Source organism: Bombus vancouverensis, chromosome 10, assembly GCF_051014615.1.
Source record: "Bombus vancouverensis nearcticus chromosome 10, iyBomVanc1_principal, whole genome shotgun sequence".
Classification (NCBI taxonomy): Eukaryota; Metazoa; Arthropoda; class Insecta; order Hymenoptera; family Apidae; genus Bombus; species Bombus vancouverensis.
This window is the reverse complement of record NC_134920.1, coordinates 5030700-5050749: the sequence shown is the minus strand read 5'-3', so window position 1 is coordinate 5050749 and position 20050 is coordinate 5030700.

Genomic DNA, 20050 nt, shown 5'->3' with positions numbered 1-20050 from the left:
AGAAGGGGTGCCCAGAGTGTGGCAGCGCAACGTGAGAGCGTGCAACCCTCGAATGAAAGCCGACAAAGGCATATAGCTAGCTGTGTTGCCCCTTCCCCGTGAAGCGGGATTCACGAAACAGCCCCCTTTAACGTATAGCCAGTGGCTTGTGGGTATATAGGTAGAAGAGGGTGTAGAAGGGAGAAGGGAGTGTGTTACTCTGTACCCTTGCCCCTTCTCGATACCGTTCCACCTCTTGGAGAAAACCGGCGTGCAAACCGCCCCTCCTCTTCCCTCTTAGGTGAGATAATACAGACTATAAGCCGAGCAATTCGGGGTTTGGCTCGCTCGGTAATGCCGTAATAAAATCATACTCCCATCAAACGGCGCTGCGCGCACCCCCTTTAAAGGTAACGGAAGGGAGACGGAGAAGGCGGGAAAGGGACGGAGCTCCGGAGAAGAAGGAATGGAGTGGGAAGGCCACGGTGCACAGTACAGAGGCAGGGGTGGCTTGCCAAGTGGCAAGGGAGGAAAAAAGCTAGGAGACTCGCATTCCTTTGGTCCTAACGATTGGATTTTATTTGACGAAGCAGACCAACGGTCCGTCCAATCGGCTGCTTCGAGGGTAGTCCATAGCCACGCCTACTCACCCCTCTGACTACCACGCGTGTTTTCTCTCTCTCTCCCTCTCTCTTTCTTTCACCCCGTTCTTACTCCCTCTTGCTTGCTCTCACCCTCTGTATCCTTCTTCTTCTCGCCCCTTCCAGATACACATACATACACGCTACACAACTGCGCGCACAGTTTTGCTATGTCCTTTTCGCTCTTATATTCGTTCGGTTTAGCCACCGGAGCCAGTAGGGGTTGCCGAGCGGTTCTCTCTACACCCTTATCAACATTATTATCTCTCACTACTATCGACGCCGCGGATGTACGTGTGCCGTTTTATCGGCGTGGTTAGGTACCGTGGCCCGTCTATTGCTGGTAACACACTGATGCTGTACATACGCGGCAGCGTGCGCGCGCGTGAACGTACGTGTTGTACGAGATCGTTTCGCCCAATGTGATTTTCTTGTAGGTATAATTGCTTCGCCGGCCACTTTTCTCCTGCTTTAAACCGCCGCTATAACGATTATAACGATTACGCTGCCTGGGTGTATGATTATAACCGTTATAATAATAATAATAATAATAATAATAATAATAATAATAATAATAATAATATTAATAATAATCAACCGACTTGGCGATCGTCCACGATCGATCTGCCGGCCGAACCAACTCGGCTACTTATCTCCATTAACACTTTTCTTTTACCTTTCCTTACAGATCTTAAATAGAAATCGCAAAACATTAAACGGAAATTTAATTCTTCGTAGGAATTGAGTTTTTTGTTCAATAGCCTTGATACGAAATCACGTAAGTATCGGCATTCGATTGTCCGAAATCTGATTTTCGTCCGTATACGCATCCAGCCACGCGACACACACACAGAAGTCGTCGCGTTCGTCCGGCGGAAATGTCGGTAGGGTTAATCAAATTAATGAGCACAACGATCCCCGGAATCGGACGTTGTCCGTGTACGTTGACCGCTTCCGCGTCGAAGAAACAGAGACAGCGTACGCGAACTACACTAAATCTTGATCGATCGTGTCGGAGACGGGCACGCGAACTACGCCGTGCGATATCCCGTTGGCGCACGTACTCCTCCAACGAGTCATCGAAACACACGAAAATAACAATAGTCGGGTAGAAAAGAAGTAAACGAGCTACGCTGGCGTAGAGAGAGAAGGTAACAAGGGTGGGTGGTTTAGAAAGGTTGGTAGTCGGGAACATATTTGGGAGCTTAAGTAGAATCGTCGTCGCGTAGAAAGACCCTAAAAACAGGAGGGGTGGTTCCATCGGCGATGGTTCTCCGGCTTTTTCTTACACGATTTTCCAGCCTCTATAGTGGCGTCCACCAGCGGCGTTGCCCGCGCCACGTGGTGGTGGAGGGTAGTACAGCCAACGAGAGCGTACCGCGAGCCACCCTTTCCTCTCGATTCGACCCCTCGCACCCCTTTGCGGAGGGTGGGATGCCACGGCCACGCCTACCCTTCGGAATCACCTCTACCTCGTCGACGTCACGACTTATCACCCTCTCAGCGTGGATGGTGGTGGGTTGCCTCGTGTGCAAAAGGGGCTCACGGGGGTGGTAGATGAGGGAAAGAGAGGGGCTGCGGCGGTGACGAGACGCGACGAAGGGTATACGACATTGGCGATGCTCGAGGAAGAGGGACCAAAGGCGGTGAAGAAGGAAAAAAAATAATGAAATGAACATCGCGCGCGCGGCTTTCTCAAGGGTGGGGAATCGTGGAATTATTATAAGAGTTCCGGGGTTGAGGTTGCCACGGCTTATATAAATTGGAGGTGGATTCGGCGAGTGGTGTGCAACCTCCTGCAAAGTGTCTCCGGGGAAAGAGGGATATTCCCGGGAAAAAGATTCGTTTTGTACCAGCGGCAGATAATTATTCATTCATCCAACCACCTCGGAATGGGATATCAAAGTTTCAAAATGGGCGAATAATACGGTTTTTGGGCGCGAATTGTTCACCCCTTTCTCTCTTTCCTTGCCTTTTTTTCACCACGTCCCCCTTTTTACGATTCTTTGGAGATAATAACTTCCTCCGTTCGTACATTTTGATCATTCGCCTCTTACGTTTATGAGGATAGGCGAATTCCAATCGTTTTTAACGAATTTAAAAATAGGAAGTATTTCTTTACTAGCTTCTTAAGTAGTTCATACGTATAATAATACGAGTCGGTGAACCTCACAGTTAACGTAGTCGTAGACGCAAAAGTACAAACTATTCCTTCTTTCTTTTCTCTCATAATACCAATTAGTTCGTTAATAGCGCGACTTAATGAATCCTGCAATTAATGTACCAAGGATAGGAAGGGGACGGGTGTCAACGAGACGGAAACTACGAATTCCCTACACTTGCCGGTACCGCGATATTACTCCAATTTGCATCTTTGAACTTTCCTGCTGCCGTGCCCGAAACTTCTTTGCGCTCCTCTCGCCCACGCTAATGCTAATCAGGCAACCGCCTCGTACAAATTGATATTTAAGCGGTAAGTTCTACAACCGATGAGTTGTCCGACCAAGATCAAAATTCTTCCCGTTAACATGTAAAGTGGCGGCGATAAGCCGACGATTTGCCCGCGATGCGAAAACTTGCGCGTTTTCCTATTCACGAAGGACGAAAGCTTCAAAATCCGGTTGAACGAAAAAAAAGGGATGATGGCGTAAAGAAACGGAAACTTCGGGAACAGGATACGAAATAAAGTAGCTTTCGATTCGACACGTTTCTCGCGTAACATAACAATTTTGCAGAATATCAGAAAAGGGACAAAGCGAGGAGCGAACGTCTCGCGTCACAAGGATAATCGTGGGGTGGCCCAAGTAATAATATTATTCTGATAGGGGGCAGTTATGAGCATATGACGCCATGGACTTATGTCTCTTATCCCATAACAACTTTGCCTATGTGTACGTGTATATTTTCCATCGCTGTCCATACTATTCCAAGCGAACAGTCATATGCGTATGTGACGCAGTTATTGTTGAGCGCGTCTGATACGAAGAATCGTGCGTGAAATCGGCTTTATTGAATACGTTCGCCCCCTCCTCGATAACGTGGCATTAAGTACACGTATCGACTTCTATATGTCGTTCTAATGACTTGTTATTACTGTACCATTTCACATATGACTAGGGATCTTTAAAAAGAAGAATCGATCTTTTAAGATTCAATAGCGGTATCAGCAATTTGTTTCTTGAATTATATTTTTATCGATTTATATGTGCCATGAGTCAGTTGTTGTGCAACATTAAACGTAAGAATTATAAGAATAAGAAATATACGGAATAACTGAAATTCATATTATTATACTACTGGTATAACTGGAAAAGCGATCACATAGCTCATAATTGATCATTTACGTAATGATTACGTAATATCTCTGCCGACAGATCATCTTGAATATTTATTAGCATAAACAGTATGTTTAAATAGCACTCTCTCATATCCTTGAATTTTGATCATCTGTTTGATATTCAAGTCGTAATTCAAATAGATTTGAATGCGATACAAAAAAGATATATATATCTTATACGGATAAACATACTGACCATCTTAAAAAATTCAAGGAAAAATATATCACTAGAAGAAATGTGTTTTTTCATCATACTTCTCTTTTTCAAATTACGTGTTCAACATTCCCAATATCGTTAAAAAACATTATATATGTATTGTATTTAGATCTTTGAATTCTGGAGGGACACTTTGTAGGTGTTCTTTTTTTTTAATCTATTTGAATTGTCAGGCATTGAATCGTATCGAAGCCGATATTTTTTGATAATAAACGACGAAGCATGGAACTGTGAAAGCGTCCGTAGCCTCGCGCGAGAAAGACGTATCGAGTAAGTTGTTATATAGGTGGGCGGGTATATAAATTGTCACCTAGCAGTCGCACGTAGGGGCTGCTGCTACGGGTTCGAGATTGCTTTGTTTGGGATAAAGAACGGTAGGAGAGGAAGTCGGTATAGAAGGATAATAAAGAAGAAAGCGGCGGAGGGAAAGTAGGGTGGCCGGGGAAAATCCGATATCTCGGTGAAATGAGAACTTCGCTGCTATATCGATGTACATCGTACGTACCCCCGTGTACACATCCTACAGAGAATCGAGACTTTCTCTTACTTTGTGTTTTTTCTTTCTCTTTCTTCCAAGAGAAGAAAAAAACGTGTTTCCAACGATCGATCATGGACCAAATTGAAAGAATTATTCAAATGTAATGGAACTTATTTCGTTCCTTTCTGAATTATTCATACAATAGGTACGTTTATGAAGACGATTTATCGCGATAAAACAAACAATTGTTAGAAAAGGAAAGCTTTGGAATTTACATTTATCACTTGTGTAAAAGATATTGCTAAAGAATTTATCGGAGCCATAAAACAGCTGTTAAACCGTTACTCTATCACAAAGCAGGCATAAATCCTAATTATAACCATCAACTCGTAATATTCTAAAATTCACCGCCGACACGTAGTTTCATTTCAAACTTCCGTGCTGTTATTCCATAAAATTAAACAAAAAAAAAGAGAGATCAACGGTAAACGGTTGTACGATTTATTTGCGAAAATTTGTTTCCAACAAACATAACGACCATACATATACGCGTAGCCCGCGTAAGCTTGAGGGACTAATTTGTCAAAATTTTAATTAAATTCAAAAGCCTGGCCGCGTTACTTCACCGAAGCAACAGCTCGAAAATTAATTCGTCCTGCTTCCCCGCGTCGCAACACGTATTCTACGATACACTTAAACAAGATCTAAAAAAGAATAAACATAAAAAAGACAAAGTGGAAAGAAAAAGAACAGAAACACAAAAAAGATAGAAACAGGAATAGAATTTCGCTCGTCGATTCTCGTACGTACTGTCGTGTACACAGCGGTCACGTATGTCGTTCGAAGGAAAATGTGATGGAAAGAAAAGGAAAAAAGGCGACATTTCGCTGTTTTACCCGGCCATACTGAAAGGATCGACAGAGAAAGGGTGAGAAAACAATTTCCAGCCCGCTCGTGCTCGGCCTTCGAAACGGCGTTCGCCGCCATGCTCATAGACACGTTCGCGCCGTTTTTGCCTGGCGTCCGGCAGCTCGAAAGCTGCTTTTAAAAAAGCTCCGCGCGTTCACGGTCATGATTCACGCTACGAATCGGTACCACGAAAGCTTCCACCAGCAACCTCTTGCGTGTATTCATCTCCCCGACATCGTCCAACCTGTGGACGTGTATCTCGCGCAGAACGGTCTCATATGAAACCTTCCTTCACGGATTAACTCTCATGTTTCTTTTGTCTGTTAAATTGTTTTACAATATATCGCGTATACGCGTGTACTTTAAGAAATATTTGCGATGATAAAAGAGATGGAATTCTTGAAGTTTTCATTGAGAATGTTTCTTACGATGAAAAGTATTTTTATGGTAGTTCAGGTAAATTTATAACATAGCAAAGCTAAAATCGAGTCGTTGAAGCGATCAGAGAGAACGAGTAGGCCATCCTCTTCGACATGAATGTCAACCATAAAGCCCGAACTTGTCGGTCCCTATGAATAGTCAAGAACTTGCACGATTAATCGAAATACGGATCCTAAATCCCAAAACGTGTACATCGAGGACACGTTCGAGCAGTACCCGATTTCGTATTAATCTAGTCGAAAATCACGGGGGCACCGGTGCGCGACGACACCGAAATGAACGATGAAATTACACAAGCTGTCCACCATCCAAGGGCAGGTATCAAGGCGCGTTGCAAATTGTTTCGGCTGCCAGCAACCTTCCCAGTTTCCGCTCGTTGTGGGATATCTGCGCCTTGCGTGACACTTCAAACTCGAACTCTCTCTTTCTCTTTGTCACCTTCGAGGGTGAGCAATAGCGAGCATATGGGACAGAAAGGGAGAAAAGTGACAGAGGAACAGAGAAAGACAGAAAGAGAGAAAAAGGGGAGGAGAAGGAGGAGACAGAGGACTCGAAGGGTTCGTGTTAATTAATATCACGTCACACGCGTTGCCCGGTTAAAATCTGTCTCCGCCTCCGCTTTGCCGGAATACTTCTCTCTCTCTCTCTCTCTCTCTCAACCGCGCGCGTGAGCGCTTTCAACCCTTTCTGTCGTTTCTATCGCGTTCCTTCGCCGTTTCTCGTTCCTCTACGGCCTCGACAGTTTGCATAGGGAACGCGTGTGCGTACACAGGACCGTTTCACACCATATACATACACGTATAGTATATGCACGTATATGGCAAAGCCGAATAAGCGGTAATCGCGGGTTCGCTTCCTCCAGCGGCATTGTTCTTGCCGTTTCGGCATCGTTTGACACACGCGGGAAGGATTATACGCGTACCCCACTTTGCGCGTTTCATTATGCAACTTTCTGCACGTGAAATTAATTACGCTGTCACCGGTCGCGCCTGGTTACTCCACTACTTACGACGTTACAAAGGGGAAACACGCTGTAAACGTTCAGGAGTTTAATCGATGATGTGCCCCTTTTTGCGGCGCGCCTTACGCGTTCCTATAATTAATCCCTGATTTATAAACGTTCGCTAGAGCTTTGAAACTTTAGGATTGACGAATATACGATTAAGATTCTATAATATCGTTTTAAGTATCTTCCATGTAAAACCATCTTTAAACAAATATAGTAATTCACGGTAGTATTCGAATACTTGGCATAGAAAACTGTTTCGTATAACGCACGTGATATATTCATAAAGGAAGTCTACAAATCCTCGACTGCTCCCATGAGACACTCTATTCTATGTATAACAAATGCTCGACTACATTCGTAAACCACTCTACTCTATTCATAACAAATTGAAGTGACTCAAAAAATAAATACTCTCTTTCTTGCACTCTGGTGCAATCTAATTATTACAGAACCCTTAAATTATAGAGTCTCTTTTCTCCTAACAATAGCCGTATTTTTATTTCCGGCGGCTTTATAAATTCGTGCGGCCCTTTTATATCGGCTGCCCTCGGTCGCTTGATAAATTAATAAAAACTATAACCGAACGATATCGTATTATGCCACGGCTTAATTAACCCCGATACCTCACTCGTTCGTTCAACATTTTCTGTTTGAAAATCCCGATTGGAGGGCCGAGAGAGAGAAATATCGAATAAGAAAGAGAGAGATGATGAGAAGGGAATTAATTAAACATACCGAGAGAACGAGCAACACCCGGGACCGAGCTCACCGTCCGCACTAATCAGTATCGTGGGAGGATTTAAAATGTGGTTTTTATGCCAATTACACGCGAATCGAATGGAAGCCGACCGCGATGGATACAGGGACGGGGCCAAGTGCTAGAATGATGCGGTCCAGGCCTTTATCGGGCAGGACACGAACGGGGATATTCTGTGGTCCATTCACAGCATCCGCGTTGACGCTTTGATCATTTGTTTCATGGCGGGCGATGAAAGCGTCGGATGAAGGCGATGACAGCTAATGCGCCGTGAGGGCCACTGCCGCCGCTGTTTTCACGACGGTAAAATCCAAATTCTCTCCCATCGTCTATTTCGCTTCTCTTTCTCTCTTTCTTCCTTTTGTTCGATCCCTGACGCGTGCATACTTTGTCCCGTTCGAGGCCTGTGACCTTTCCCTCCAGCGAGAACATGTCTATTGGTTAGCCTCGGACACCTTTTGTGAAAACAACGCCACGATCCCGCGAATTGGTCCAACGAATCGTCAAATTGCTATTCTTTGGTGATGTATCCTTGCGAATGGATAGAAGAATTCACGATATTTTACAAGTTTGCCTATTGATGTTTTAAAATTTTGTATATTAGAATATATTTCTGTCGGGAAATACGAGAGACAGTGCGATACAACGAGAAGAGATAGAACTTTTAATTGGAAGAAACTGAATAAAATTAGATATTAATAAAGAAGACTACACATACAAAAATAAAAACGCGTTATTGTGTTTTATTTATTAAGCTTTAAAAATTCATGACATGATTCTGTATGCGTTATTTTCTGTGCTATTTTTAGTGAATAGCTTTTAGGGAAGCTCATCGCCCATAATATAAACATAGAACAAACTCGTAAGAAAAAGTATGATTCAGCTTCTTTCCTCCTTGCTAGATCTATCCGCGAATCGAATAAATTGATCGCGATTATCGAAGAGCTGTTATATCCAGCGGGGAGGAAATCGGTTGCAGAGAGCCCGTGGCAAATCGGGCCGGGTTGGCCGGCACCGAGTGGGCTAGGAGAAAATCGTAGGATCAAATATCCGGCGTGCTTTCACGGTACGCTTCCCTAATTTGTATTGCGTATGGCAGCGGTGCCGAGATATTAGGGGCAGTTATCGCAACGTATTGCTCCTAATCGTTCTGCCCTGACGGTAGCTGGCGAGGGCGGCGAGAGCGTGGAGGAGAGAACGAGCGTGAAACAGAGAGACCGAAGAGGGCCGGTGTAAAGAAAGAAGGAGAGAAAGGAGGGCCGTACGCGTCGATGGGGTGAGCCAGGGAAAAGAGGAAAAGAGCGAAAGGGAGCACCAGCGGGGGTGATAAAGGGGGAAGAGAGAGGAAGGAAAAGTGGGAGAAAGAAAAGAGGAGGTAAAAGAGGCAGAGAGCGTGGAGAGAGAAAGAGAGAACGATCGGGGAACACAGCGTGCACTGGTGCTTTTGACAGGCCGATGAATTGAATAATCGCAAGTCGAGTCGAGGGGGTCCGCCAAATCTCAGTGCCCAATACGTCGACAGATTATAGATATAGGTAGCCACGTACGTACGTGCCGCGTGTATCTGTATGACCAGGGTCCGGAATCTTGTGTCGGTGCGTGCGTGTGCCTGAATAGGCGAAGCTGATCACGGATTATCAGGTTTGTGGAAACAAGCCTGCCAAGTCGAGGGTTAACGATATTATCGTGTACCGCGTGCGTACAGACACTTTGACGTTTCTCGTTGATCGGTTTCAACTTGTCGATGGTTGCTATTTTCTCAATGGTAAGCAGCCCGGTTACGTAGCGATACCGCAATAATAAGAACGATAGAGAGGGAAAAAAGAGGCTGAACAACGCGATACGCCGGCTTTGAAATTCGATTCCGTAAAAGCGAATGACGTTTCAACGACGGATGTTTTATCGGGTGCACCTTTGTTTCGATCGGTGCTGATAGCGTTAATCGTAAAACGTTGAATTAGAAAAGTTACAGCGCGACCGATTACGTATGAATAATTGCGTATATGTGACTATAATGGTAGAATAATTTATGCATTACACAGTGGGATGAAATTAAATTGGATTTACTTATAGCATTAATTCGTTCAACACGAAAATTCACGAATTACGCGGTTCGACAGTTCGCAAGCTACGAACGACGTCTGGCTAGCACGTGGCCTCTTCACTTTTACTGCTTCTGTTTTGAACGTGTAGCCAGCGGGAGATTGCGCGATCCCATAATGCGTAGGGTTCGATTTCTTATTGTAGACATACGCGCAGGGGATCTGACCGAGGAAACGAATACGTTTGCTTTGAAGTTCATAGCATGCAAAACGGAAATACTATTGGAAGATAAGGAGAGAATGGAAAGCATTAACCCTTGAGGCAACATCTTTTACGTTTACTTACTCCTAAATCGTACTATCACGCATTTACATGAAAGCATTCAGCTGAAAACTCAATTATGTTCTTTCGAACAAATATAACTTTCTTTGACAATTTATATACCCTGAAATTCATCGCCTTCAAGCGACATACACGTGTTAACTCGTGATAGAGCCATTTGAAGAAAAACGATAAAACGCGCAGACCAAAAGCTGAAATTTCTGACCATCCCCCTGGAAGCTAAATCGAAACTGCATCAAGGTTCGTGTATACACATACATGGTGAAAGGCGATACGTTACAAGCAGTCAGGCCACGGCTTAGGTTTAGGTACTGACTTCTGGCTCGGCCTGGATACGTACGGAGAATGAGAATGGGTGGAAACCAGTCAGAGAGCGAGCCGAGTCGAGTCGAGCGTCTGGTGCGTTTGACGTTGATACCACGATAAGATGAAAGAGCCTCGAAGCTTATATCCGACCTATATGACTGTATTGTTGCGCACGTCTAAGCATAACGTAATGCGGTGCCGATACACGGCTGATATATATTTCAGACGTGGTATTTGCTCTTTATCGAGAGGGAGAAATACGAATCCCTCGGAGGGATTGCTGGGAGATGTTCTCCTCGAATAACTTTGGAAACTGATCTGATTGTGTCCCATTTCGGGCTGAATCTAGCAATTAAGATATTCCCTATCGGGAAATCGAGACGTCCGACAGCAAACGTCGCTTGTGATTGTAAGAATCTTAAAAGTGGTTATATTCGAAATAAAAATATCTATACTCTCATATCTCATGTAATATCTAACTCTCATCGGCTCGAATTAAAGTGTATACGCGAGGTTCAAAGTGTAAAATAATTGAAATATCAAGAATAAATTGAAGAAAACAGAAGTTAAAAACTTAATCCTGTGAAAGTTACGCAGTTGTACAAGTGACTTTTCTCCTTTTCTAACTAAACGTGTCCTTCATCGGAAATCACTTTTAACTTTAGCAAACCTTAATTTTTCGAACAACTTTCTTAATGAATTACTATCTACTCTGTAAATTTTAAATCCTTCTTTACACGAATTCTAACATAACCAAGATACGACGATACAAGGAAAGAACATTTGAAAGGTGAAAACAAAAATCGTGGAGGCGTAGTGCAGATGGATGAAGCGATACCAAAAAATAGCAGGGCACGCAAACACATGTATGATACGTGTACCTGAAACACGGGCTGTAGAATTACGCGTATACCTAACATCCGATTCACCTGTTTTCCGGCGTTTCGCCGATTGGCTGCCGTAGCGGTGTCGTTTCGTTCCTTCGTTTTTCATTCGACCAGTCGAAGAGAAAGCGAGATAGAACATGGGCGGTTCGTTTATTTAAACTGCAGGTGCCAGTGGAAAAATGCGGCCTCTACCCTCCGAACCGACCACACGAACACACTCTCCTACACACGACTTGCACACGATATCACGTGCGTGTACGTGTATAGAAACGTAGAAAAGAGAGACACACATCGATGCAGCCTGCGGCTGACGAGCGACCGAACAACAAACGCCAACCAGGAAAACGTGGAACCGCGGCTGATTGCGGCTTGAAAATCAAGCCAAACCCATTGTCGGGACGTCCTATTAGTTTTCCATTTACCCGTGACTCTGTCTCCCTCTGCTTCTCTTTCCCTCGCTCGCTCAACCTTCCGTTTCTTCTGCCTTCTTTTTGGGACCGTCTTAATTCTGTCGCTTGATGCACTATGAAACGAATAGAGAAGACATTTCGAGATCTATGGTGAGAAAGAGTCAGTATAATGAATTCCTAACAAATTTCTAATAATGGTTATAACTTCGAAATTCATAATTTTTGAATGAAAATTTAACGTAGAATCAGATTTTTCTGTCTAGTGGAATGTCTACCTATCGTACGTAATAATAAAGAAATCAAACTTTGAAGGAGTTATTAATTTGGGTGACGATATTAATCGTCATATGAGCTATTTGATTAAATTTATCAATTTGCTATTATTTATGCTATATGACGGCGTGTCATTTGTTTCTTGAAAATTAGATATCAACCGCGTATCTGTGTGATAACATTTATAAAAAATCGAATTGATCAGTTTGGCTCACGTGTTAAAGAAAATCTATGAAAGAAGATGTCCTGGGAAAGGAACACAATGTCGCGATATCCAGAAGAATCATCGGTAGAATGTTACAAGTAACACGCGACGATAATGGGCCGATCGGAGTGGCCCTTGGAGTATCTTCTTAAAGGGCCTACAGACGAGATGTTTCATGGGAAGGTCAAACGTACGGTATTATAGTTGCTATCTGTCTTCGCGTATGTATGTCGCTCGGCAGTCAGAAACACTCGTCCAGAAATGTCACCCGCACGCCGCCTCTATAAAGGATTTCTATGGATCGGTCGCGTGCCACCAAGTATATGGTCCGACGAGTTGTATGCAAGTAGAAATCGTTGTCTGCATTTAATCTGTCGGCGATTACATATTGGTCTGTTGTAAGTAGCTCCCTTTACGACCTACCGCACGATCGTTCCGATATCAAATCGTGATCCCCGAAAAGTGGATAAACAGATGGTGGAAACGTGTCGATAGATGGTACCATTGACCCTGATTGATCGAACAAGGAAATGATCGAGTATGGAGAAATATTGTGTACAAGTTTAAATAAATCAGATGTTACGAGTGTTCTATTTGAAAAGTTCCAGGCAAACTGAAATACAACAAGAATCAAGATGTAACAATACTTGACGTTCGTAGGTACGAAGTACGGCAAGTTTGTTCCAACTGAATACTAGAGTTATCCGGTTCTTTGTATCCGGCAATAAAAAGTTTCCGCAACATTAGCTACCTTGTCTCTATTTCGTTCGACTACCTGGCGCATCGGAGCAGGTTATGCAAATTTCAAGAGACTCGAAATACGACCGCTCCAAATTCTTCCCGCTTCCAGTTTTAATTATCGAATTATGCCGAAAGGGAGAGAAACGAAAGGTACGGACTGTTTATTGCGACTACCCTGAAGAACACCGGGACCTTAATCGTTCAATCGAGCGGATCATGGACAAAGAGATATCATTCTTCGCGACGAATGACGCCCCTTTTATTGTAGATAATTAATGTAACTGGGAACGACGTAATTGCTTGTTAATACGAGCTGCACATCTGCGTTATGATATTGTAATCTAGTGTCTAGTAACGCTATACATGATATTAAACGAACTGAATGACACGTACCTACATATTTTAAGTGTTCACACTGTCGGAAAACTCTTAAACTGATTCATGTTAAAATGTAAAATGAAAATTTCGTTCTAGCGAGGAAGAAAACAAAATTTCTGCATAAATTTCGTTGGTTCGTATAAAGATGACCGACCGTCTTGAGAGTTTGTTCAATTCCATCGTCTGTTGCACCTTCAGTATATTGTACACGTATACACGAATAGTATCGTTACAAGCGCATACAGACTGGAAAGGTACGGACACAGTAGCAGCTTTAGACCTTATACAGCAAAGCTATGCCGTGCAACGCGAGTTGGTTGGTTCCATTTGAGTCAGGGTATCGAGGTGTCAATAGCAGCTGCTATGCTACACACAAGACCCCTGACTACGGCACCCCCTTGTTGTATTCACTTCACTTCTTCACCCTTATCTACAGCTTGGACCTGGATACTAGAGGCATATTCATGTCCAGACGGTAAACGAGCTTCAACAATGTCCGCAATTTTTCTGACCGATTTGTACTTCCCTTTTCTTTGCACTACCCTATCATTTTCCTCTTTATATTTCTTACCACATGAAAGGATTTAATGTATCAAACGCGAAATGGAGAAATTAATTTGAGGAATCTAATCGTATCACTTTTTAATACTGTTTTCAAGTAGCATAACCACTTGAAATTCAACTTTTCGACACGAATTCTTTATATTTTAAATATACATAATAATCGTATTTGTATCTTAGTTTGTGATCTATACGAATAAAGAAGCTACCGCAATAAGGAGAAAACTTAATTTTCAAGAATTTGAGTAACATGCAATCAATCAAAACCAAATTAGTTTTCCAAACGTATTACAAATTCATAGTCAACTAATATTCCTAATAATAAACTTTCGCGCTTTTAAATATGAGATCCATGCCTTTCTTTTTCTTCCAATAAATGCGATATAGATATTGGATCTGCTTGAAATCCTTCGGATTTTATTTATTACAATCTGCAATAGTGATACACTCACGAATAAAGTATCACAAAATTGAAATAGATCCTAAAATCCATCTCAAGTTATGCATGACACCGGATTAAAGTAAATCGGTCCAATAAGATCCAATTAGACGATATCCCCGGTCGTATACCTACGACAGTTGATTAGCTACTCCGATAAAGAAACAAAAGAGAAACGGCAGGCGGATGCACACGGTCGATATGTAAGTAAGTCAGCCGATTCGGTCGCGATAAAATGCGCTTCCTCGCGGATGCAGTCTCGCACGCTTTCAAGGTAGGTGGAGCGCCCCCGCTGTTTTTAAGCGTCGGTGACTAATTGGTGATGTCGCGGCCAGGCGTTGAGACACACCCCTCTCTCACTCTCGTCCTCTTTTGGTACTCACCCTCTCGACCGTACACCGACGACCCTCTTCTCGTCGCCTCTTCTCCGAACAGACGCCACCACCTTCCCTTTCTCCTACCTTCCAGCGCTCTTCGCACAACAGTGGTGTATTAATGGCTGCGTTCTGTCGGCACACCTACGACAGAAAATTTGAAGGTTTGTTTGCTTTTCGAGCAGCGCATTCAGTGTTCCTGCTAGTAGATTTAAATGGAAGATGTCTTAGAGTATAGGCAAATATTCGAAAAATACTAATAGGTCTTAATAGGGGATACTAAGTATTATTTTTTGACAATACAGAATCTTTATCGCGTATGATAAAGGTGTGATTTGATTCAGACAATGTTTTATTACGCGTTTATATATAGGGAATATACCTATAGATATTATTACCTTTCAAGTTTCTACGGTTTAATAGAATGATAATAATAAGAGAGCATTTCTTTTTTAGCCTTATTAAATAAGTACTTGAATTGAATTGGTGTAGAAGTCTGGAACACCTTTGTAAAATACGCTACTGCCGCCTCTTATCCCCTAACCTCGCTCCTCCGACTGTTCCTCCTCAATAGGGGAGGTACAAAAGGGAGCTTTAGTTGGCTCGTTATTATTACTATACACGCCCACATGAAATAATTATACTCCACATTAGTACGTACGTGCACCACGGAGAACGAACGTTTTCTCAATTATTAAAGTGAAAAAGAGGAGTGAATGTTTCCAATAGAAAGCATCGATTAATACGTCTTTTGAGTCTAAATCAGTATTGAAACAAAATCAATTATTATTCAATTATATACATCGATACATTTATTCGTATAGCTATTGCAATCGATTTCCACCCCCTTCATATGTTTCATATTAAACTACTTGCAATCCAATAAATAAAATTCATAACGTTAATCTCCTATCCTATATTAATCTTTCTAATATTAATCTTGCCAGAAGAGCAATTAAAAGAAATTATAAAAATCACAAATCTATTAAAATTATAATGATACAACAGTTTGATGTATTTCTATGAACTTACTTTCGATAGTCGTTAGACCATTTGTAACAGGACTCGGTTAGTCCGGTATATTTGCGGGATATCCTGCGTTCGTAGATAGAACGGCTAATAATGGCGGTGGAGTCAGGTCAACGACAATGAGCTCGACTGGGTGTGAGCAACGTTTACCCCATTTTTCCTGAAAAGGAGAGGAGAAAAAAAAGAAATGAAAAAAAAAATGGATGAAAAAATCGACCTCGCGCATGCCTGCCGCTTGTAACCCCTACGTTTTTTCCACATTTTTGGAAAACGATCGAATTATGCCGCCCACTTCTGCCTTTTCCCTTTTCAATTCTTCTTTCACACCGGTAGAAACGATTTCTCTTCTTTTTTTTTCTTCTTCCCCTCTCTGTCTCTGTCGTCCGATGATTCCCGTATACGAAAGAGCGACACACGGTTGCCAACGTCCATTCGGCTTTGTACGAAAAGTTTCTCTGTCATCAGTCATTTTCTTCGGGGCGACCGACAATAATATGGCATATAATAGAATCGGCATAATGCCAGTCGCCTTACGTCCTGACACGAAGTCGAGGATTTTATTATGACACATCGCTCGTTGTTACGTCTGTCGCGCACGTTCTCGCGCTTTATGATGTATAAATTGATGTATAAATTAGCGCCTAATATTTTCCATATTTTCGATTTTAGCCGGAATAAAGGGAGGTACATTATACATAGATTTGCCTGCGATAAAGTATTTTTCGATAAGCAACCCCAAATGTTGTCAATAGTTTGCTTTTCTGTGTTATACATGAAACTATTTACTGGTAGTTTGCACGATGATTTGAAAGTCATCTGTTAAGGACTATCTTCGTTTCTATCATCGTGTTTCTTCGTCTTAAAGTTTTTATGCGATAAAATTTGTAATTAGAAAATAATAATTCAACTATATCATAATTTCATCGTATTACACTATTCTGAACATTATTAATAATTATCTCTGTTTATACTGCAGTGTTTCTCAGTTACAAATTTGTGTGTGAGAAAATTTATAATTGGACGATAAATTCACAGAATTGGAAAGTTCAGACGTTATCAAAATTACGAATATAGATTTCATTGAAAGTTGTTAGCGATCAGAAAAGTTCTTGATTACAATAGATTCCATCGAATGCACGTTTAGTATAATCCCCATAACGGTGTGCCCTCTTTTTGCCAGAGGCGTCGGGGTTACTAAAAGGCACACTCCAATGTTTGACCAAGCTGTGCAAATATAAACGAACATCGTGTAGATCGGTGTAAGAGGAGCACAATTCGAATGTGCTCCCAAACCTCCCTGTTGGCAAACATTTTAACAGGATTAGAACACACTTACCGGGTCTAATCTGACCAAATAGTCCTATGGGAAACCGCAAGCTTTAAGTAGCTGTCATAGAGTTGTCGGCTCCGCGTGATTTACGTTCTTCCATGATGTATTTCAAACGAGGAAAACTGATACTTTCTTTAGAAAAATTATCTGTAATAAAAGATTGGTAATTAACGAAAAAAATACACAATTACTTTTATATCTTATGCGTATTCTCTAATAAATACCTCGATTAAAATAATAAAGTTATTAGAAACTAAGTGTCTTCAATAAATCTGCGATGTAGCGTTTCGACGATCGTAACGCGTTATACTGCGAATTTCCCATTATTATCTCTAATTTATTTCATAATATCTTTCGCTTCTTGCTGATTTTATACTTCACTTTCGTTGGTATAGAATTAATTGCTATTCTACCACGAAGAGCCAGAGGAACACGCACGTAAAAAGCAATTTTCCGTTCATACAATTCTCCGGAAGAACTTCATCCTAACGCGTCTACTATTGAAAATATTATAAGTGGAAAAATATTGTTCGATATTATTACTCGACGGAGGGGCATTACAGCGTATCTGTTATTCGAAATTTTGCTCCAACTTTCTTCCTCGTTCCTATCCTAAATAGTATAATTTACTTAAATAATTTAATATTTCGTTACTTGTTTCGCGCAACAAAGCCTTCCTTTCATTGTTAAAGTTAATTTATTTCTCATCAGAAAGGCACATTTTAGAGGAGAGGGAAATCAGAAACAGAGAAATATACCTCTACTTGTGCTGCATGAAACCAACTGAATCTTCGCGCAAATATCATTCTTGCTTGATTTTTTGCAGGGTTTCCGTGCCAGCTCGCGATGCGCTACGCCGTTCATTATACATTCAAAATATTATCCTTACATGTGTGTTTGCTGTGTAAATGCAAGAGAGCTGCAACGAAAGAAAAAAAAGAAAAGGTAAAAGACTGTTCAGTACGTGTTTGCTTAGAATAGCAATAGTGTCAGAGCTCATGACGTGCTCTTTGTAATCGTGACGACCCGGATGGCTGGTTGGTTAGTCTGCTCGTCTCGTGCATATGCATGCAATTGCAGACGCGTATTTGCCTTTCCACCGATTCCCACTTGTCTCCAAAGTTATACAACAAATTGCTACAAAAGGGCCACGACGAATGTAGTTTGTTATCGAAACGTTTTCGATATGACCATCTGCTACAAGAGAATTTTATTATGATTCTTCGATAAACAAATTTTAGCAATTTCTCTTTTAACTAGAAATAAAACTTAACTTTAACCGAACCTTAACTAAAAGAGAAAAAAAGGAGAAGATTTTTCAAAGAAATATATGGCTATAAAAGGGACATACATTTGCGCAAGAAGCACACGTATGAAGTCTCGTGATGAATATAATAGCATCTAATGGAATATTATCATTATTCGCAACTAACTCTATCGCTCTTCCTCTTTCTCAATTCTCTCATCTCTGTCTCTCTTCATCTCTTCTTCATCCGCTATTGGAACACGCCTGCTGCACTCGTAGATGTCCATTAATCACGGACATAAGCAGGCGACTAATTGTTGGGTTTCAGGGAGAGAGGTATAGACAGAGTGGAATGGATAGAGAGGCATAAAATAACGTCCCTTTATCGAAGGCACGCACCCCTTACACACGATGGGCCCTTCGATTCATCCGGAGATCGGGAGGATCACGCTGTGAAAGTGATCGTGGATCGTGCGACGGGACGTGACTTGTCGATTTCACAATCGTTTATTATTTCTTCCCGGTCGTCGACTATTCTACCCGGCTGTGTCTCGTGTTCGTGTGACGACGCTCTTAACATCTCAGAAAGTACATATTTCACGAATAACTTGCGTTAGGCGTTTATTTAAAGTTTTATAAAATTGTCCAATTATTTCCTTAAAAATTATCGAACTTGGAATAAAATTTAATTTTATAAATAAGAAAAAAGGAAAATGCACGTTAGCGGAAGTATGACAGATCATGCCGCGAATAGAGAGAAAAGCTTCCCATAAAATTGGGCGATCATTTGCGAAGCATTTAAAGGCGGAGCCATGAAAAAACCGACTACCCCATTGAGGACAATTGCAGGAATGTCAGCAGAGAGAACGAACGTAAAGGTGCGATGTGCCTATAGGTACAAATCAACGGCGTACGTCGCTTCTCCATAATCCATCATCGCATGCCTATTCGCGGAACAGAGAGACGATCTGTCATCCACTTTCGTTTCGTTGCGTCAGTCCATTCTACCCGAAACATTTCGGTCCTTGTCTCGGCCATTTAGCCGAACTCAGCCACAGCTTCTTTTTTTAATATATATCTCTGATTTTTTTAATTCGTCCCTTCTTTCTACCTTCTTCTCTCCATCTGCACTCGACTCTCGAAGCGTTTCTTTTTTACTTCTTCTTCAATTTCGTTACATTTTATGCTCCTTCTTTGTTTACAAGAATAGTTATCAAGATTACAGAAATTGTAATTATCTTCATAGCCTTCGTGCATAATTGAACTCATAATATTAGTTAATAAATTATTATGCAAAAGGATCTTGTACCTTTATTACAATTTCATTGTAAATTTTGATCTATAGATACTAGAAACATTTAGCATTTGCATTCCAAAGGTAATATGATATAAATAGCGATAAATTCTACGTATGCGAAATAATCCTGCAGACGTCTAAAAGGCAGGATCTATTTGTCATTAGGTCTGAAATAAATGTGCAACTGACCTGGCTTGTTGCACCTCGATGCGCATCCATCGTACAGAAATCGGTCGCCACTAATGACGTTGATTCGTTCTACTTCGTCGCCACTGCGCCGCTAGTATTCTGTGAAATCCTTGCACCATTCAATCAACAGTTCTGCAAACGATTTGGCCTGTACGCACCTGGTTCATCGAAATTTTCCGACAACCTTTACCAAGGAAAGCGATCTTTAGTTTGGCCTCAAAATTCATTATTT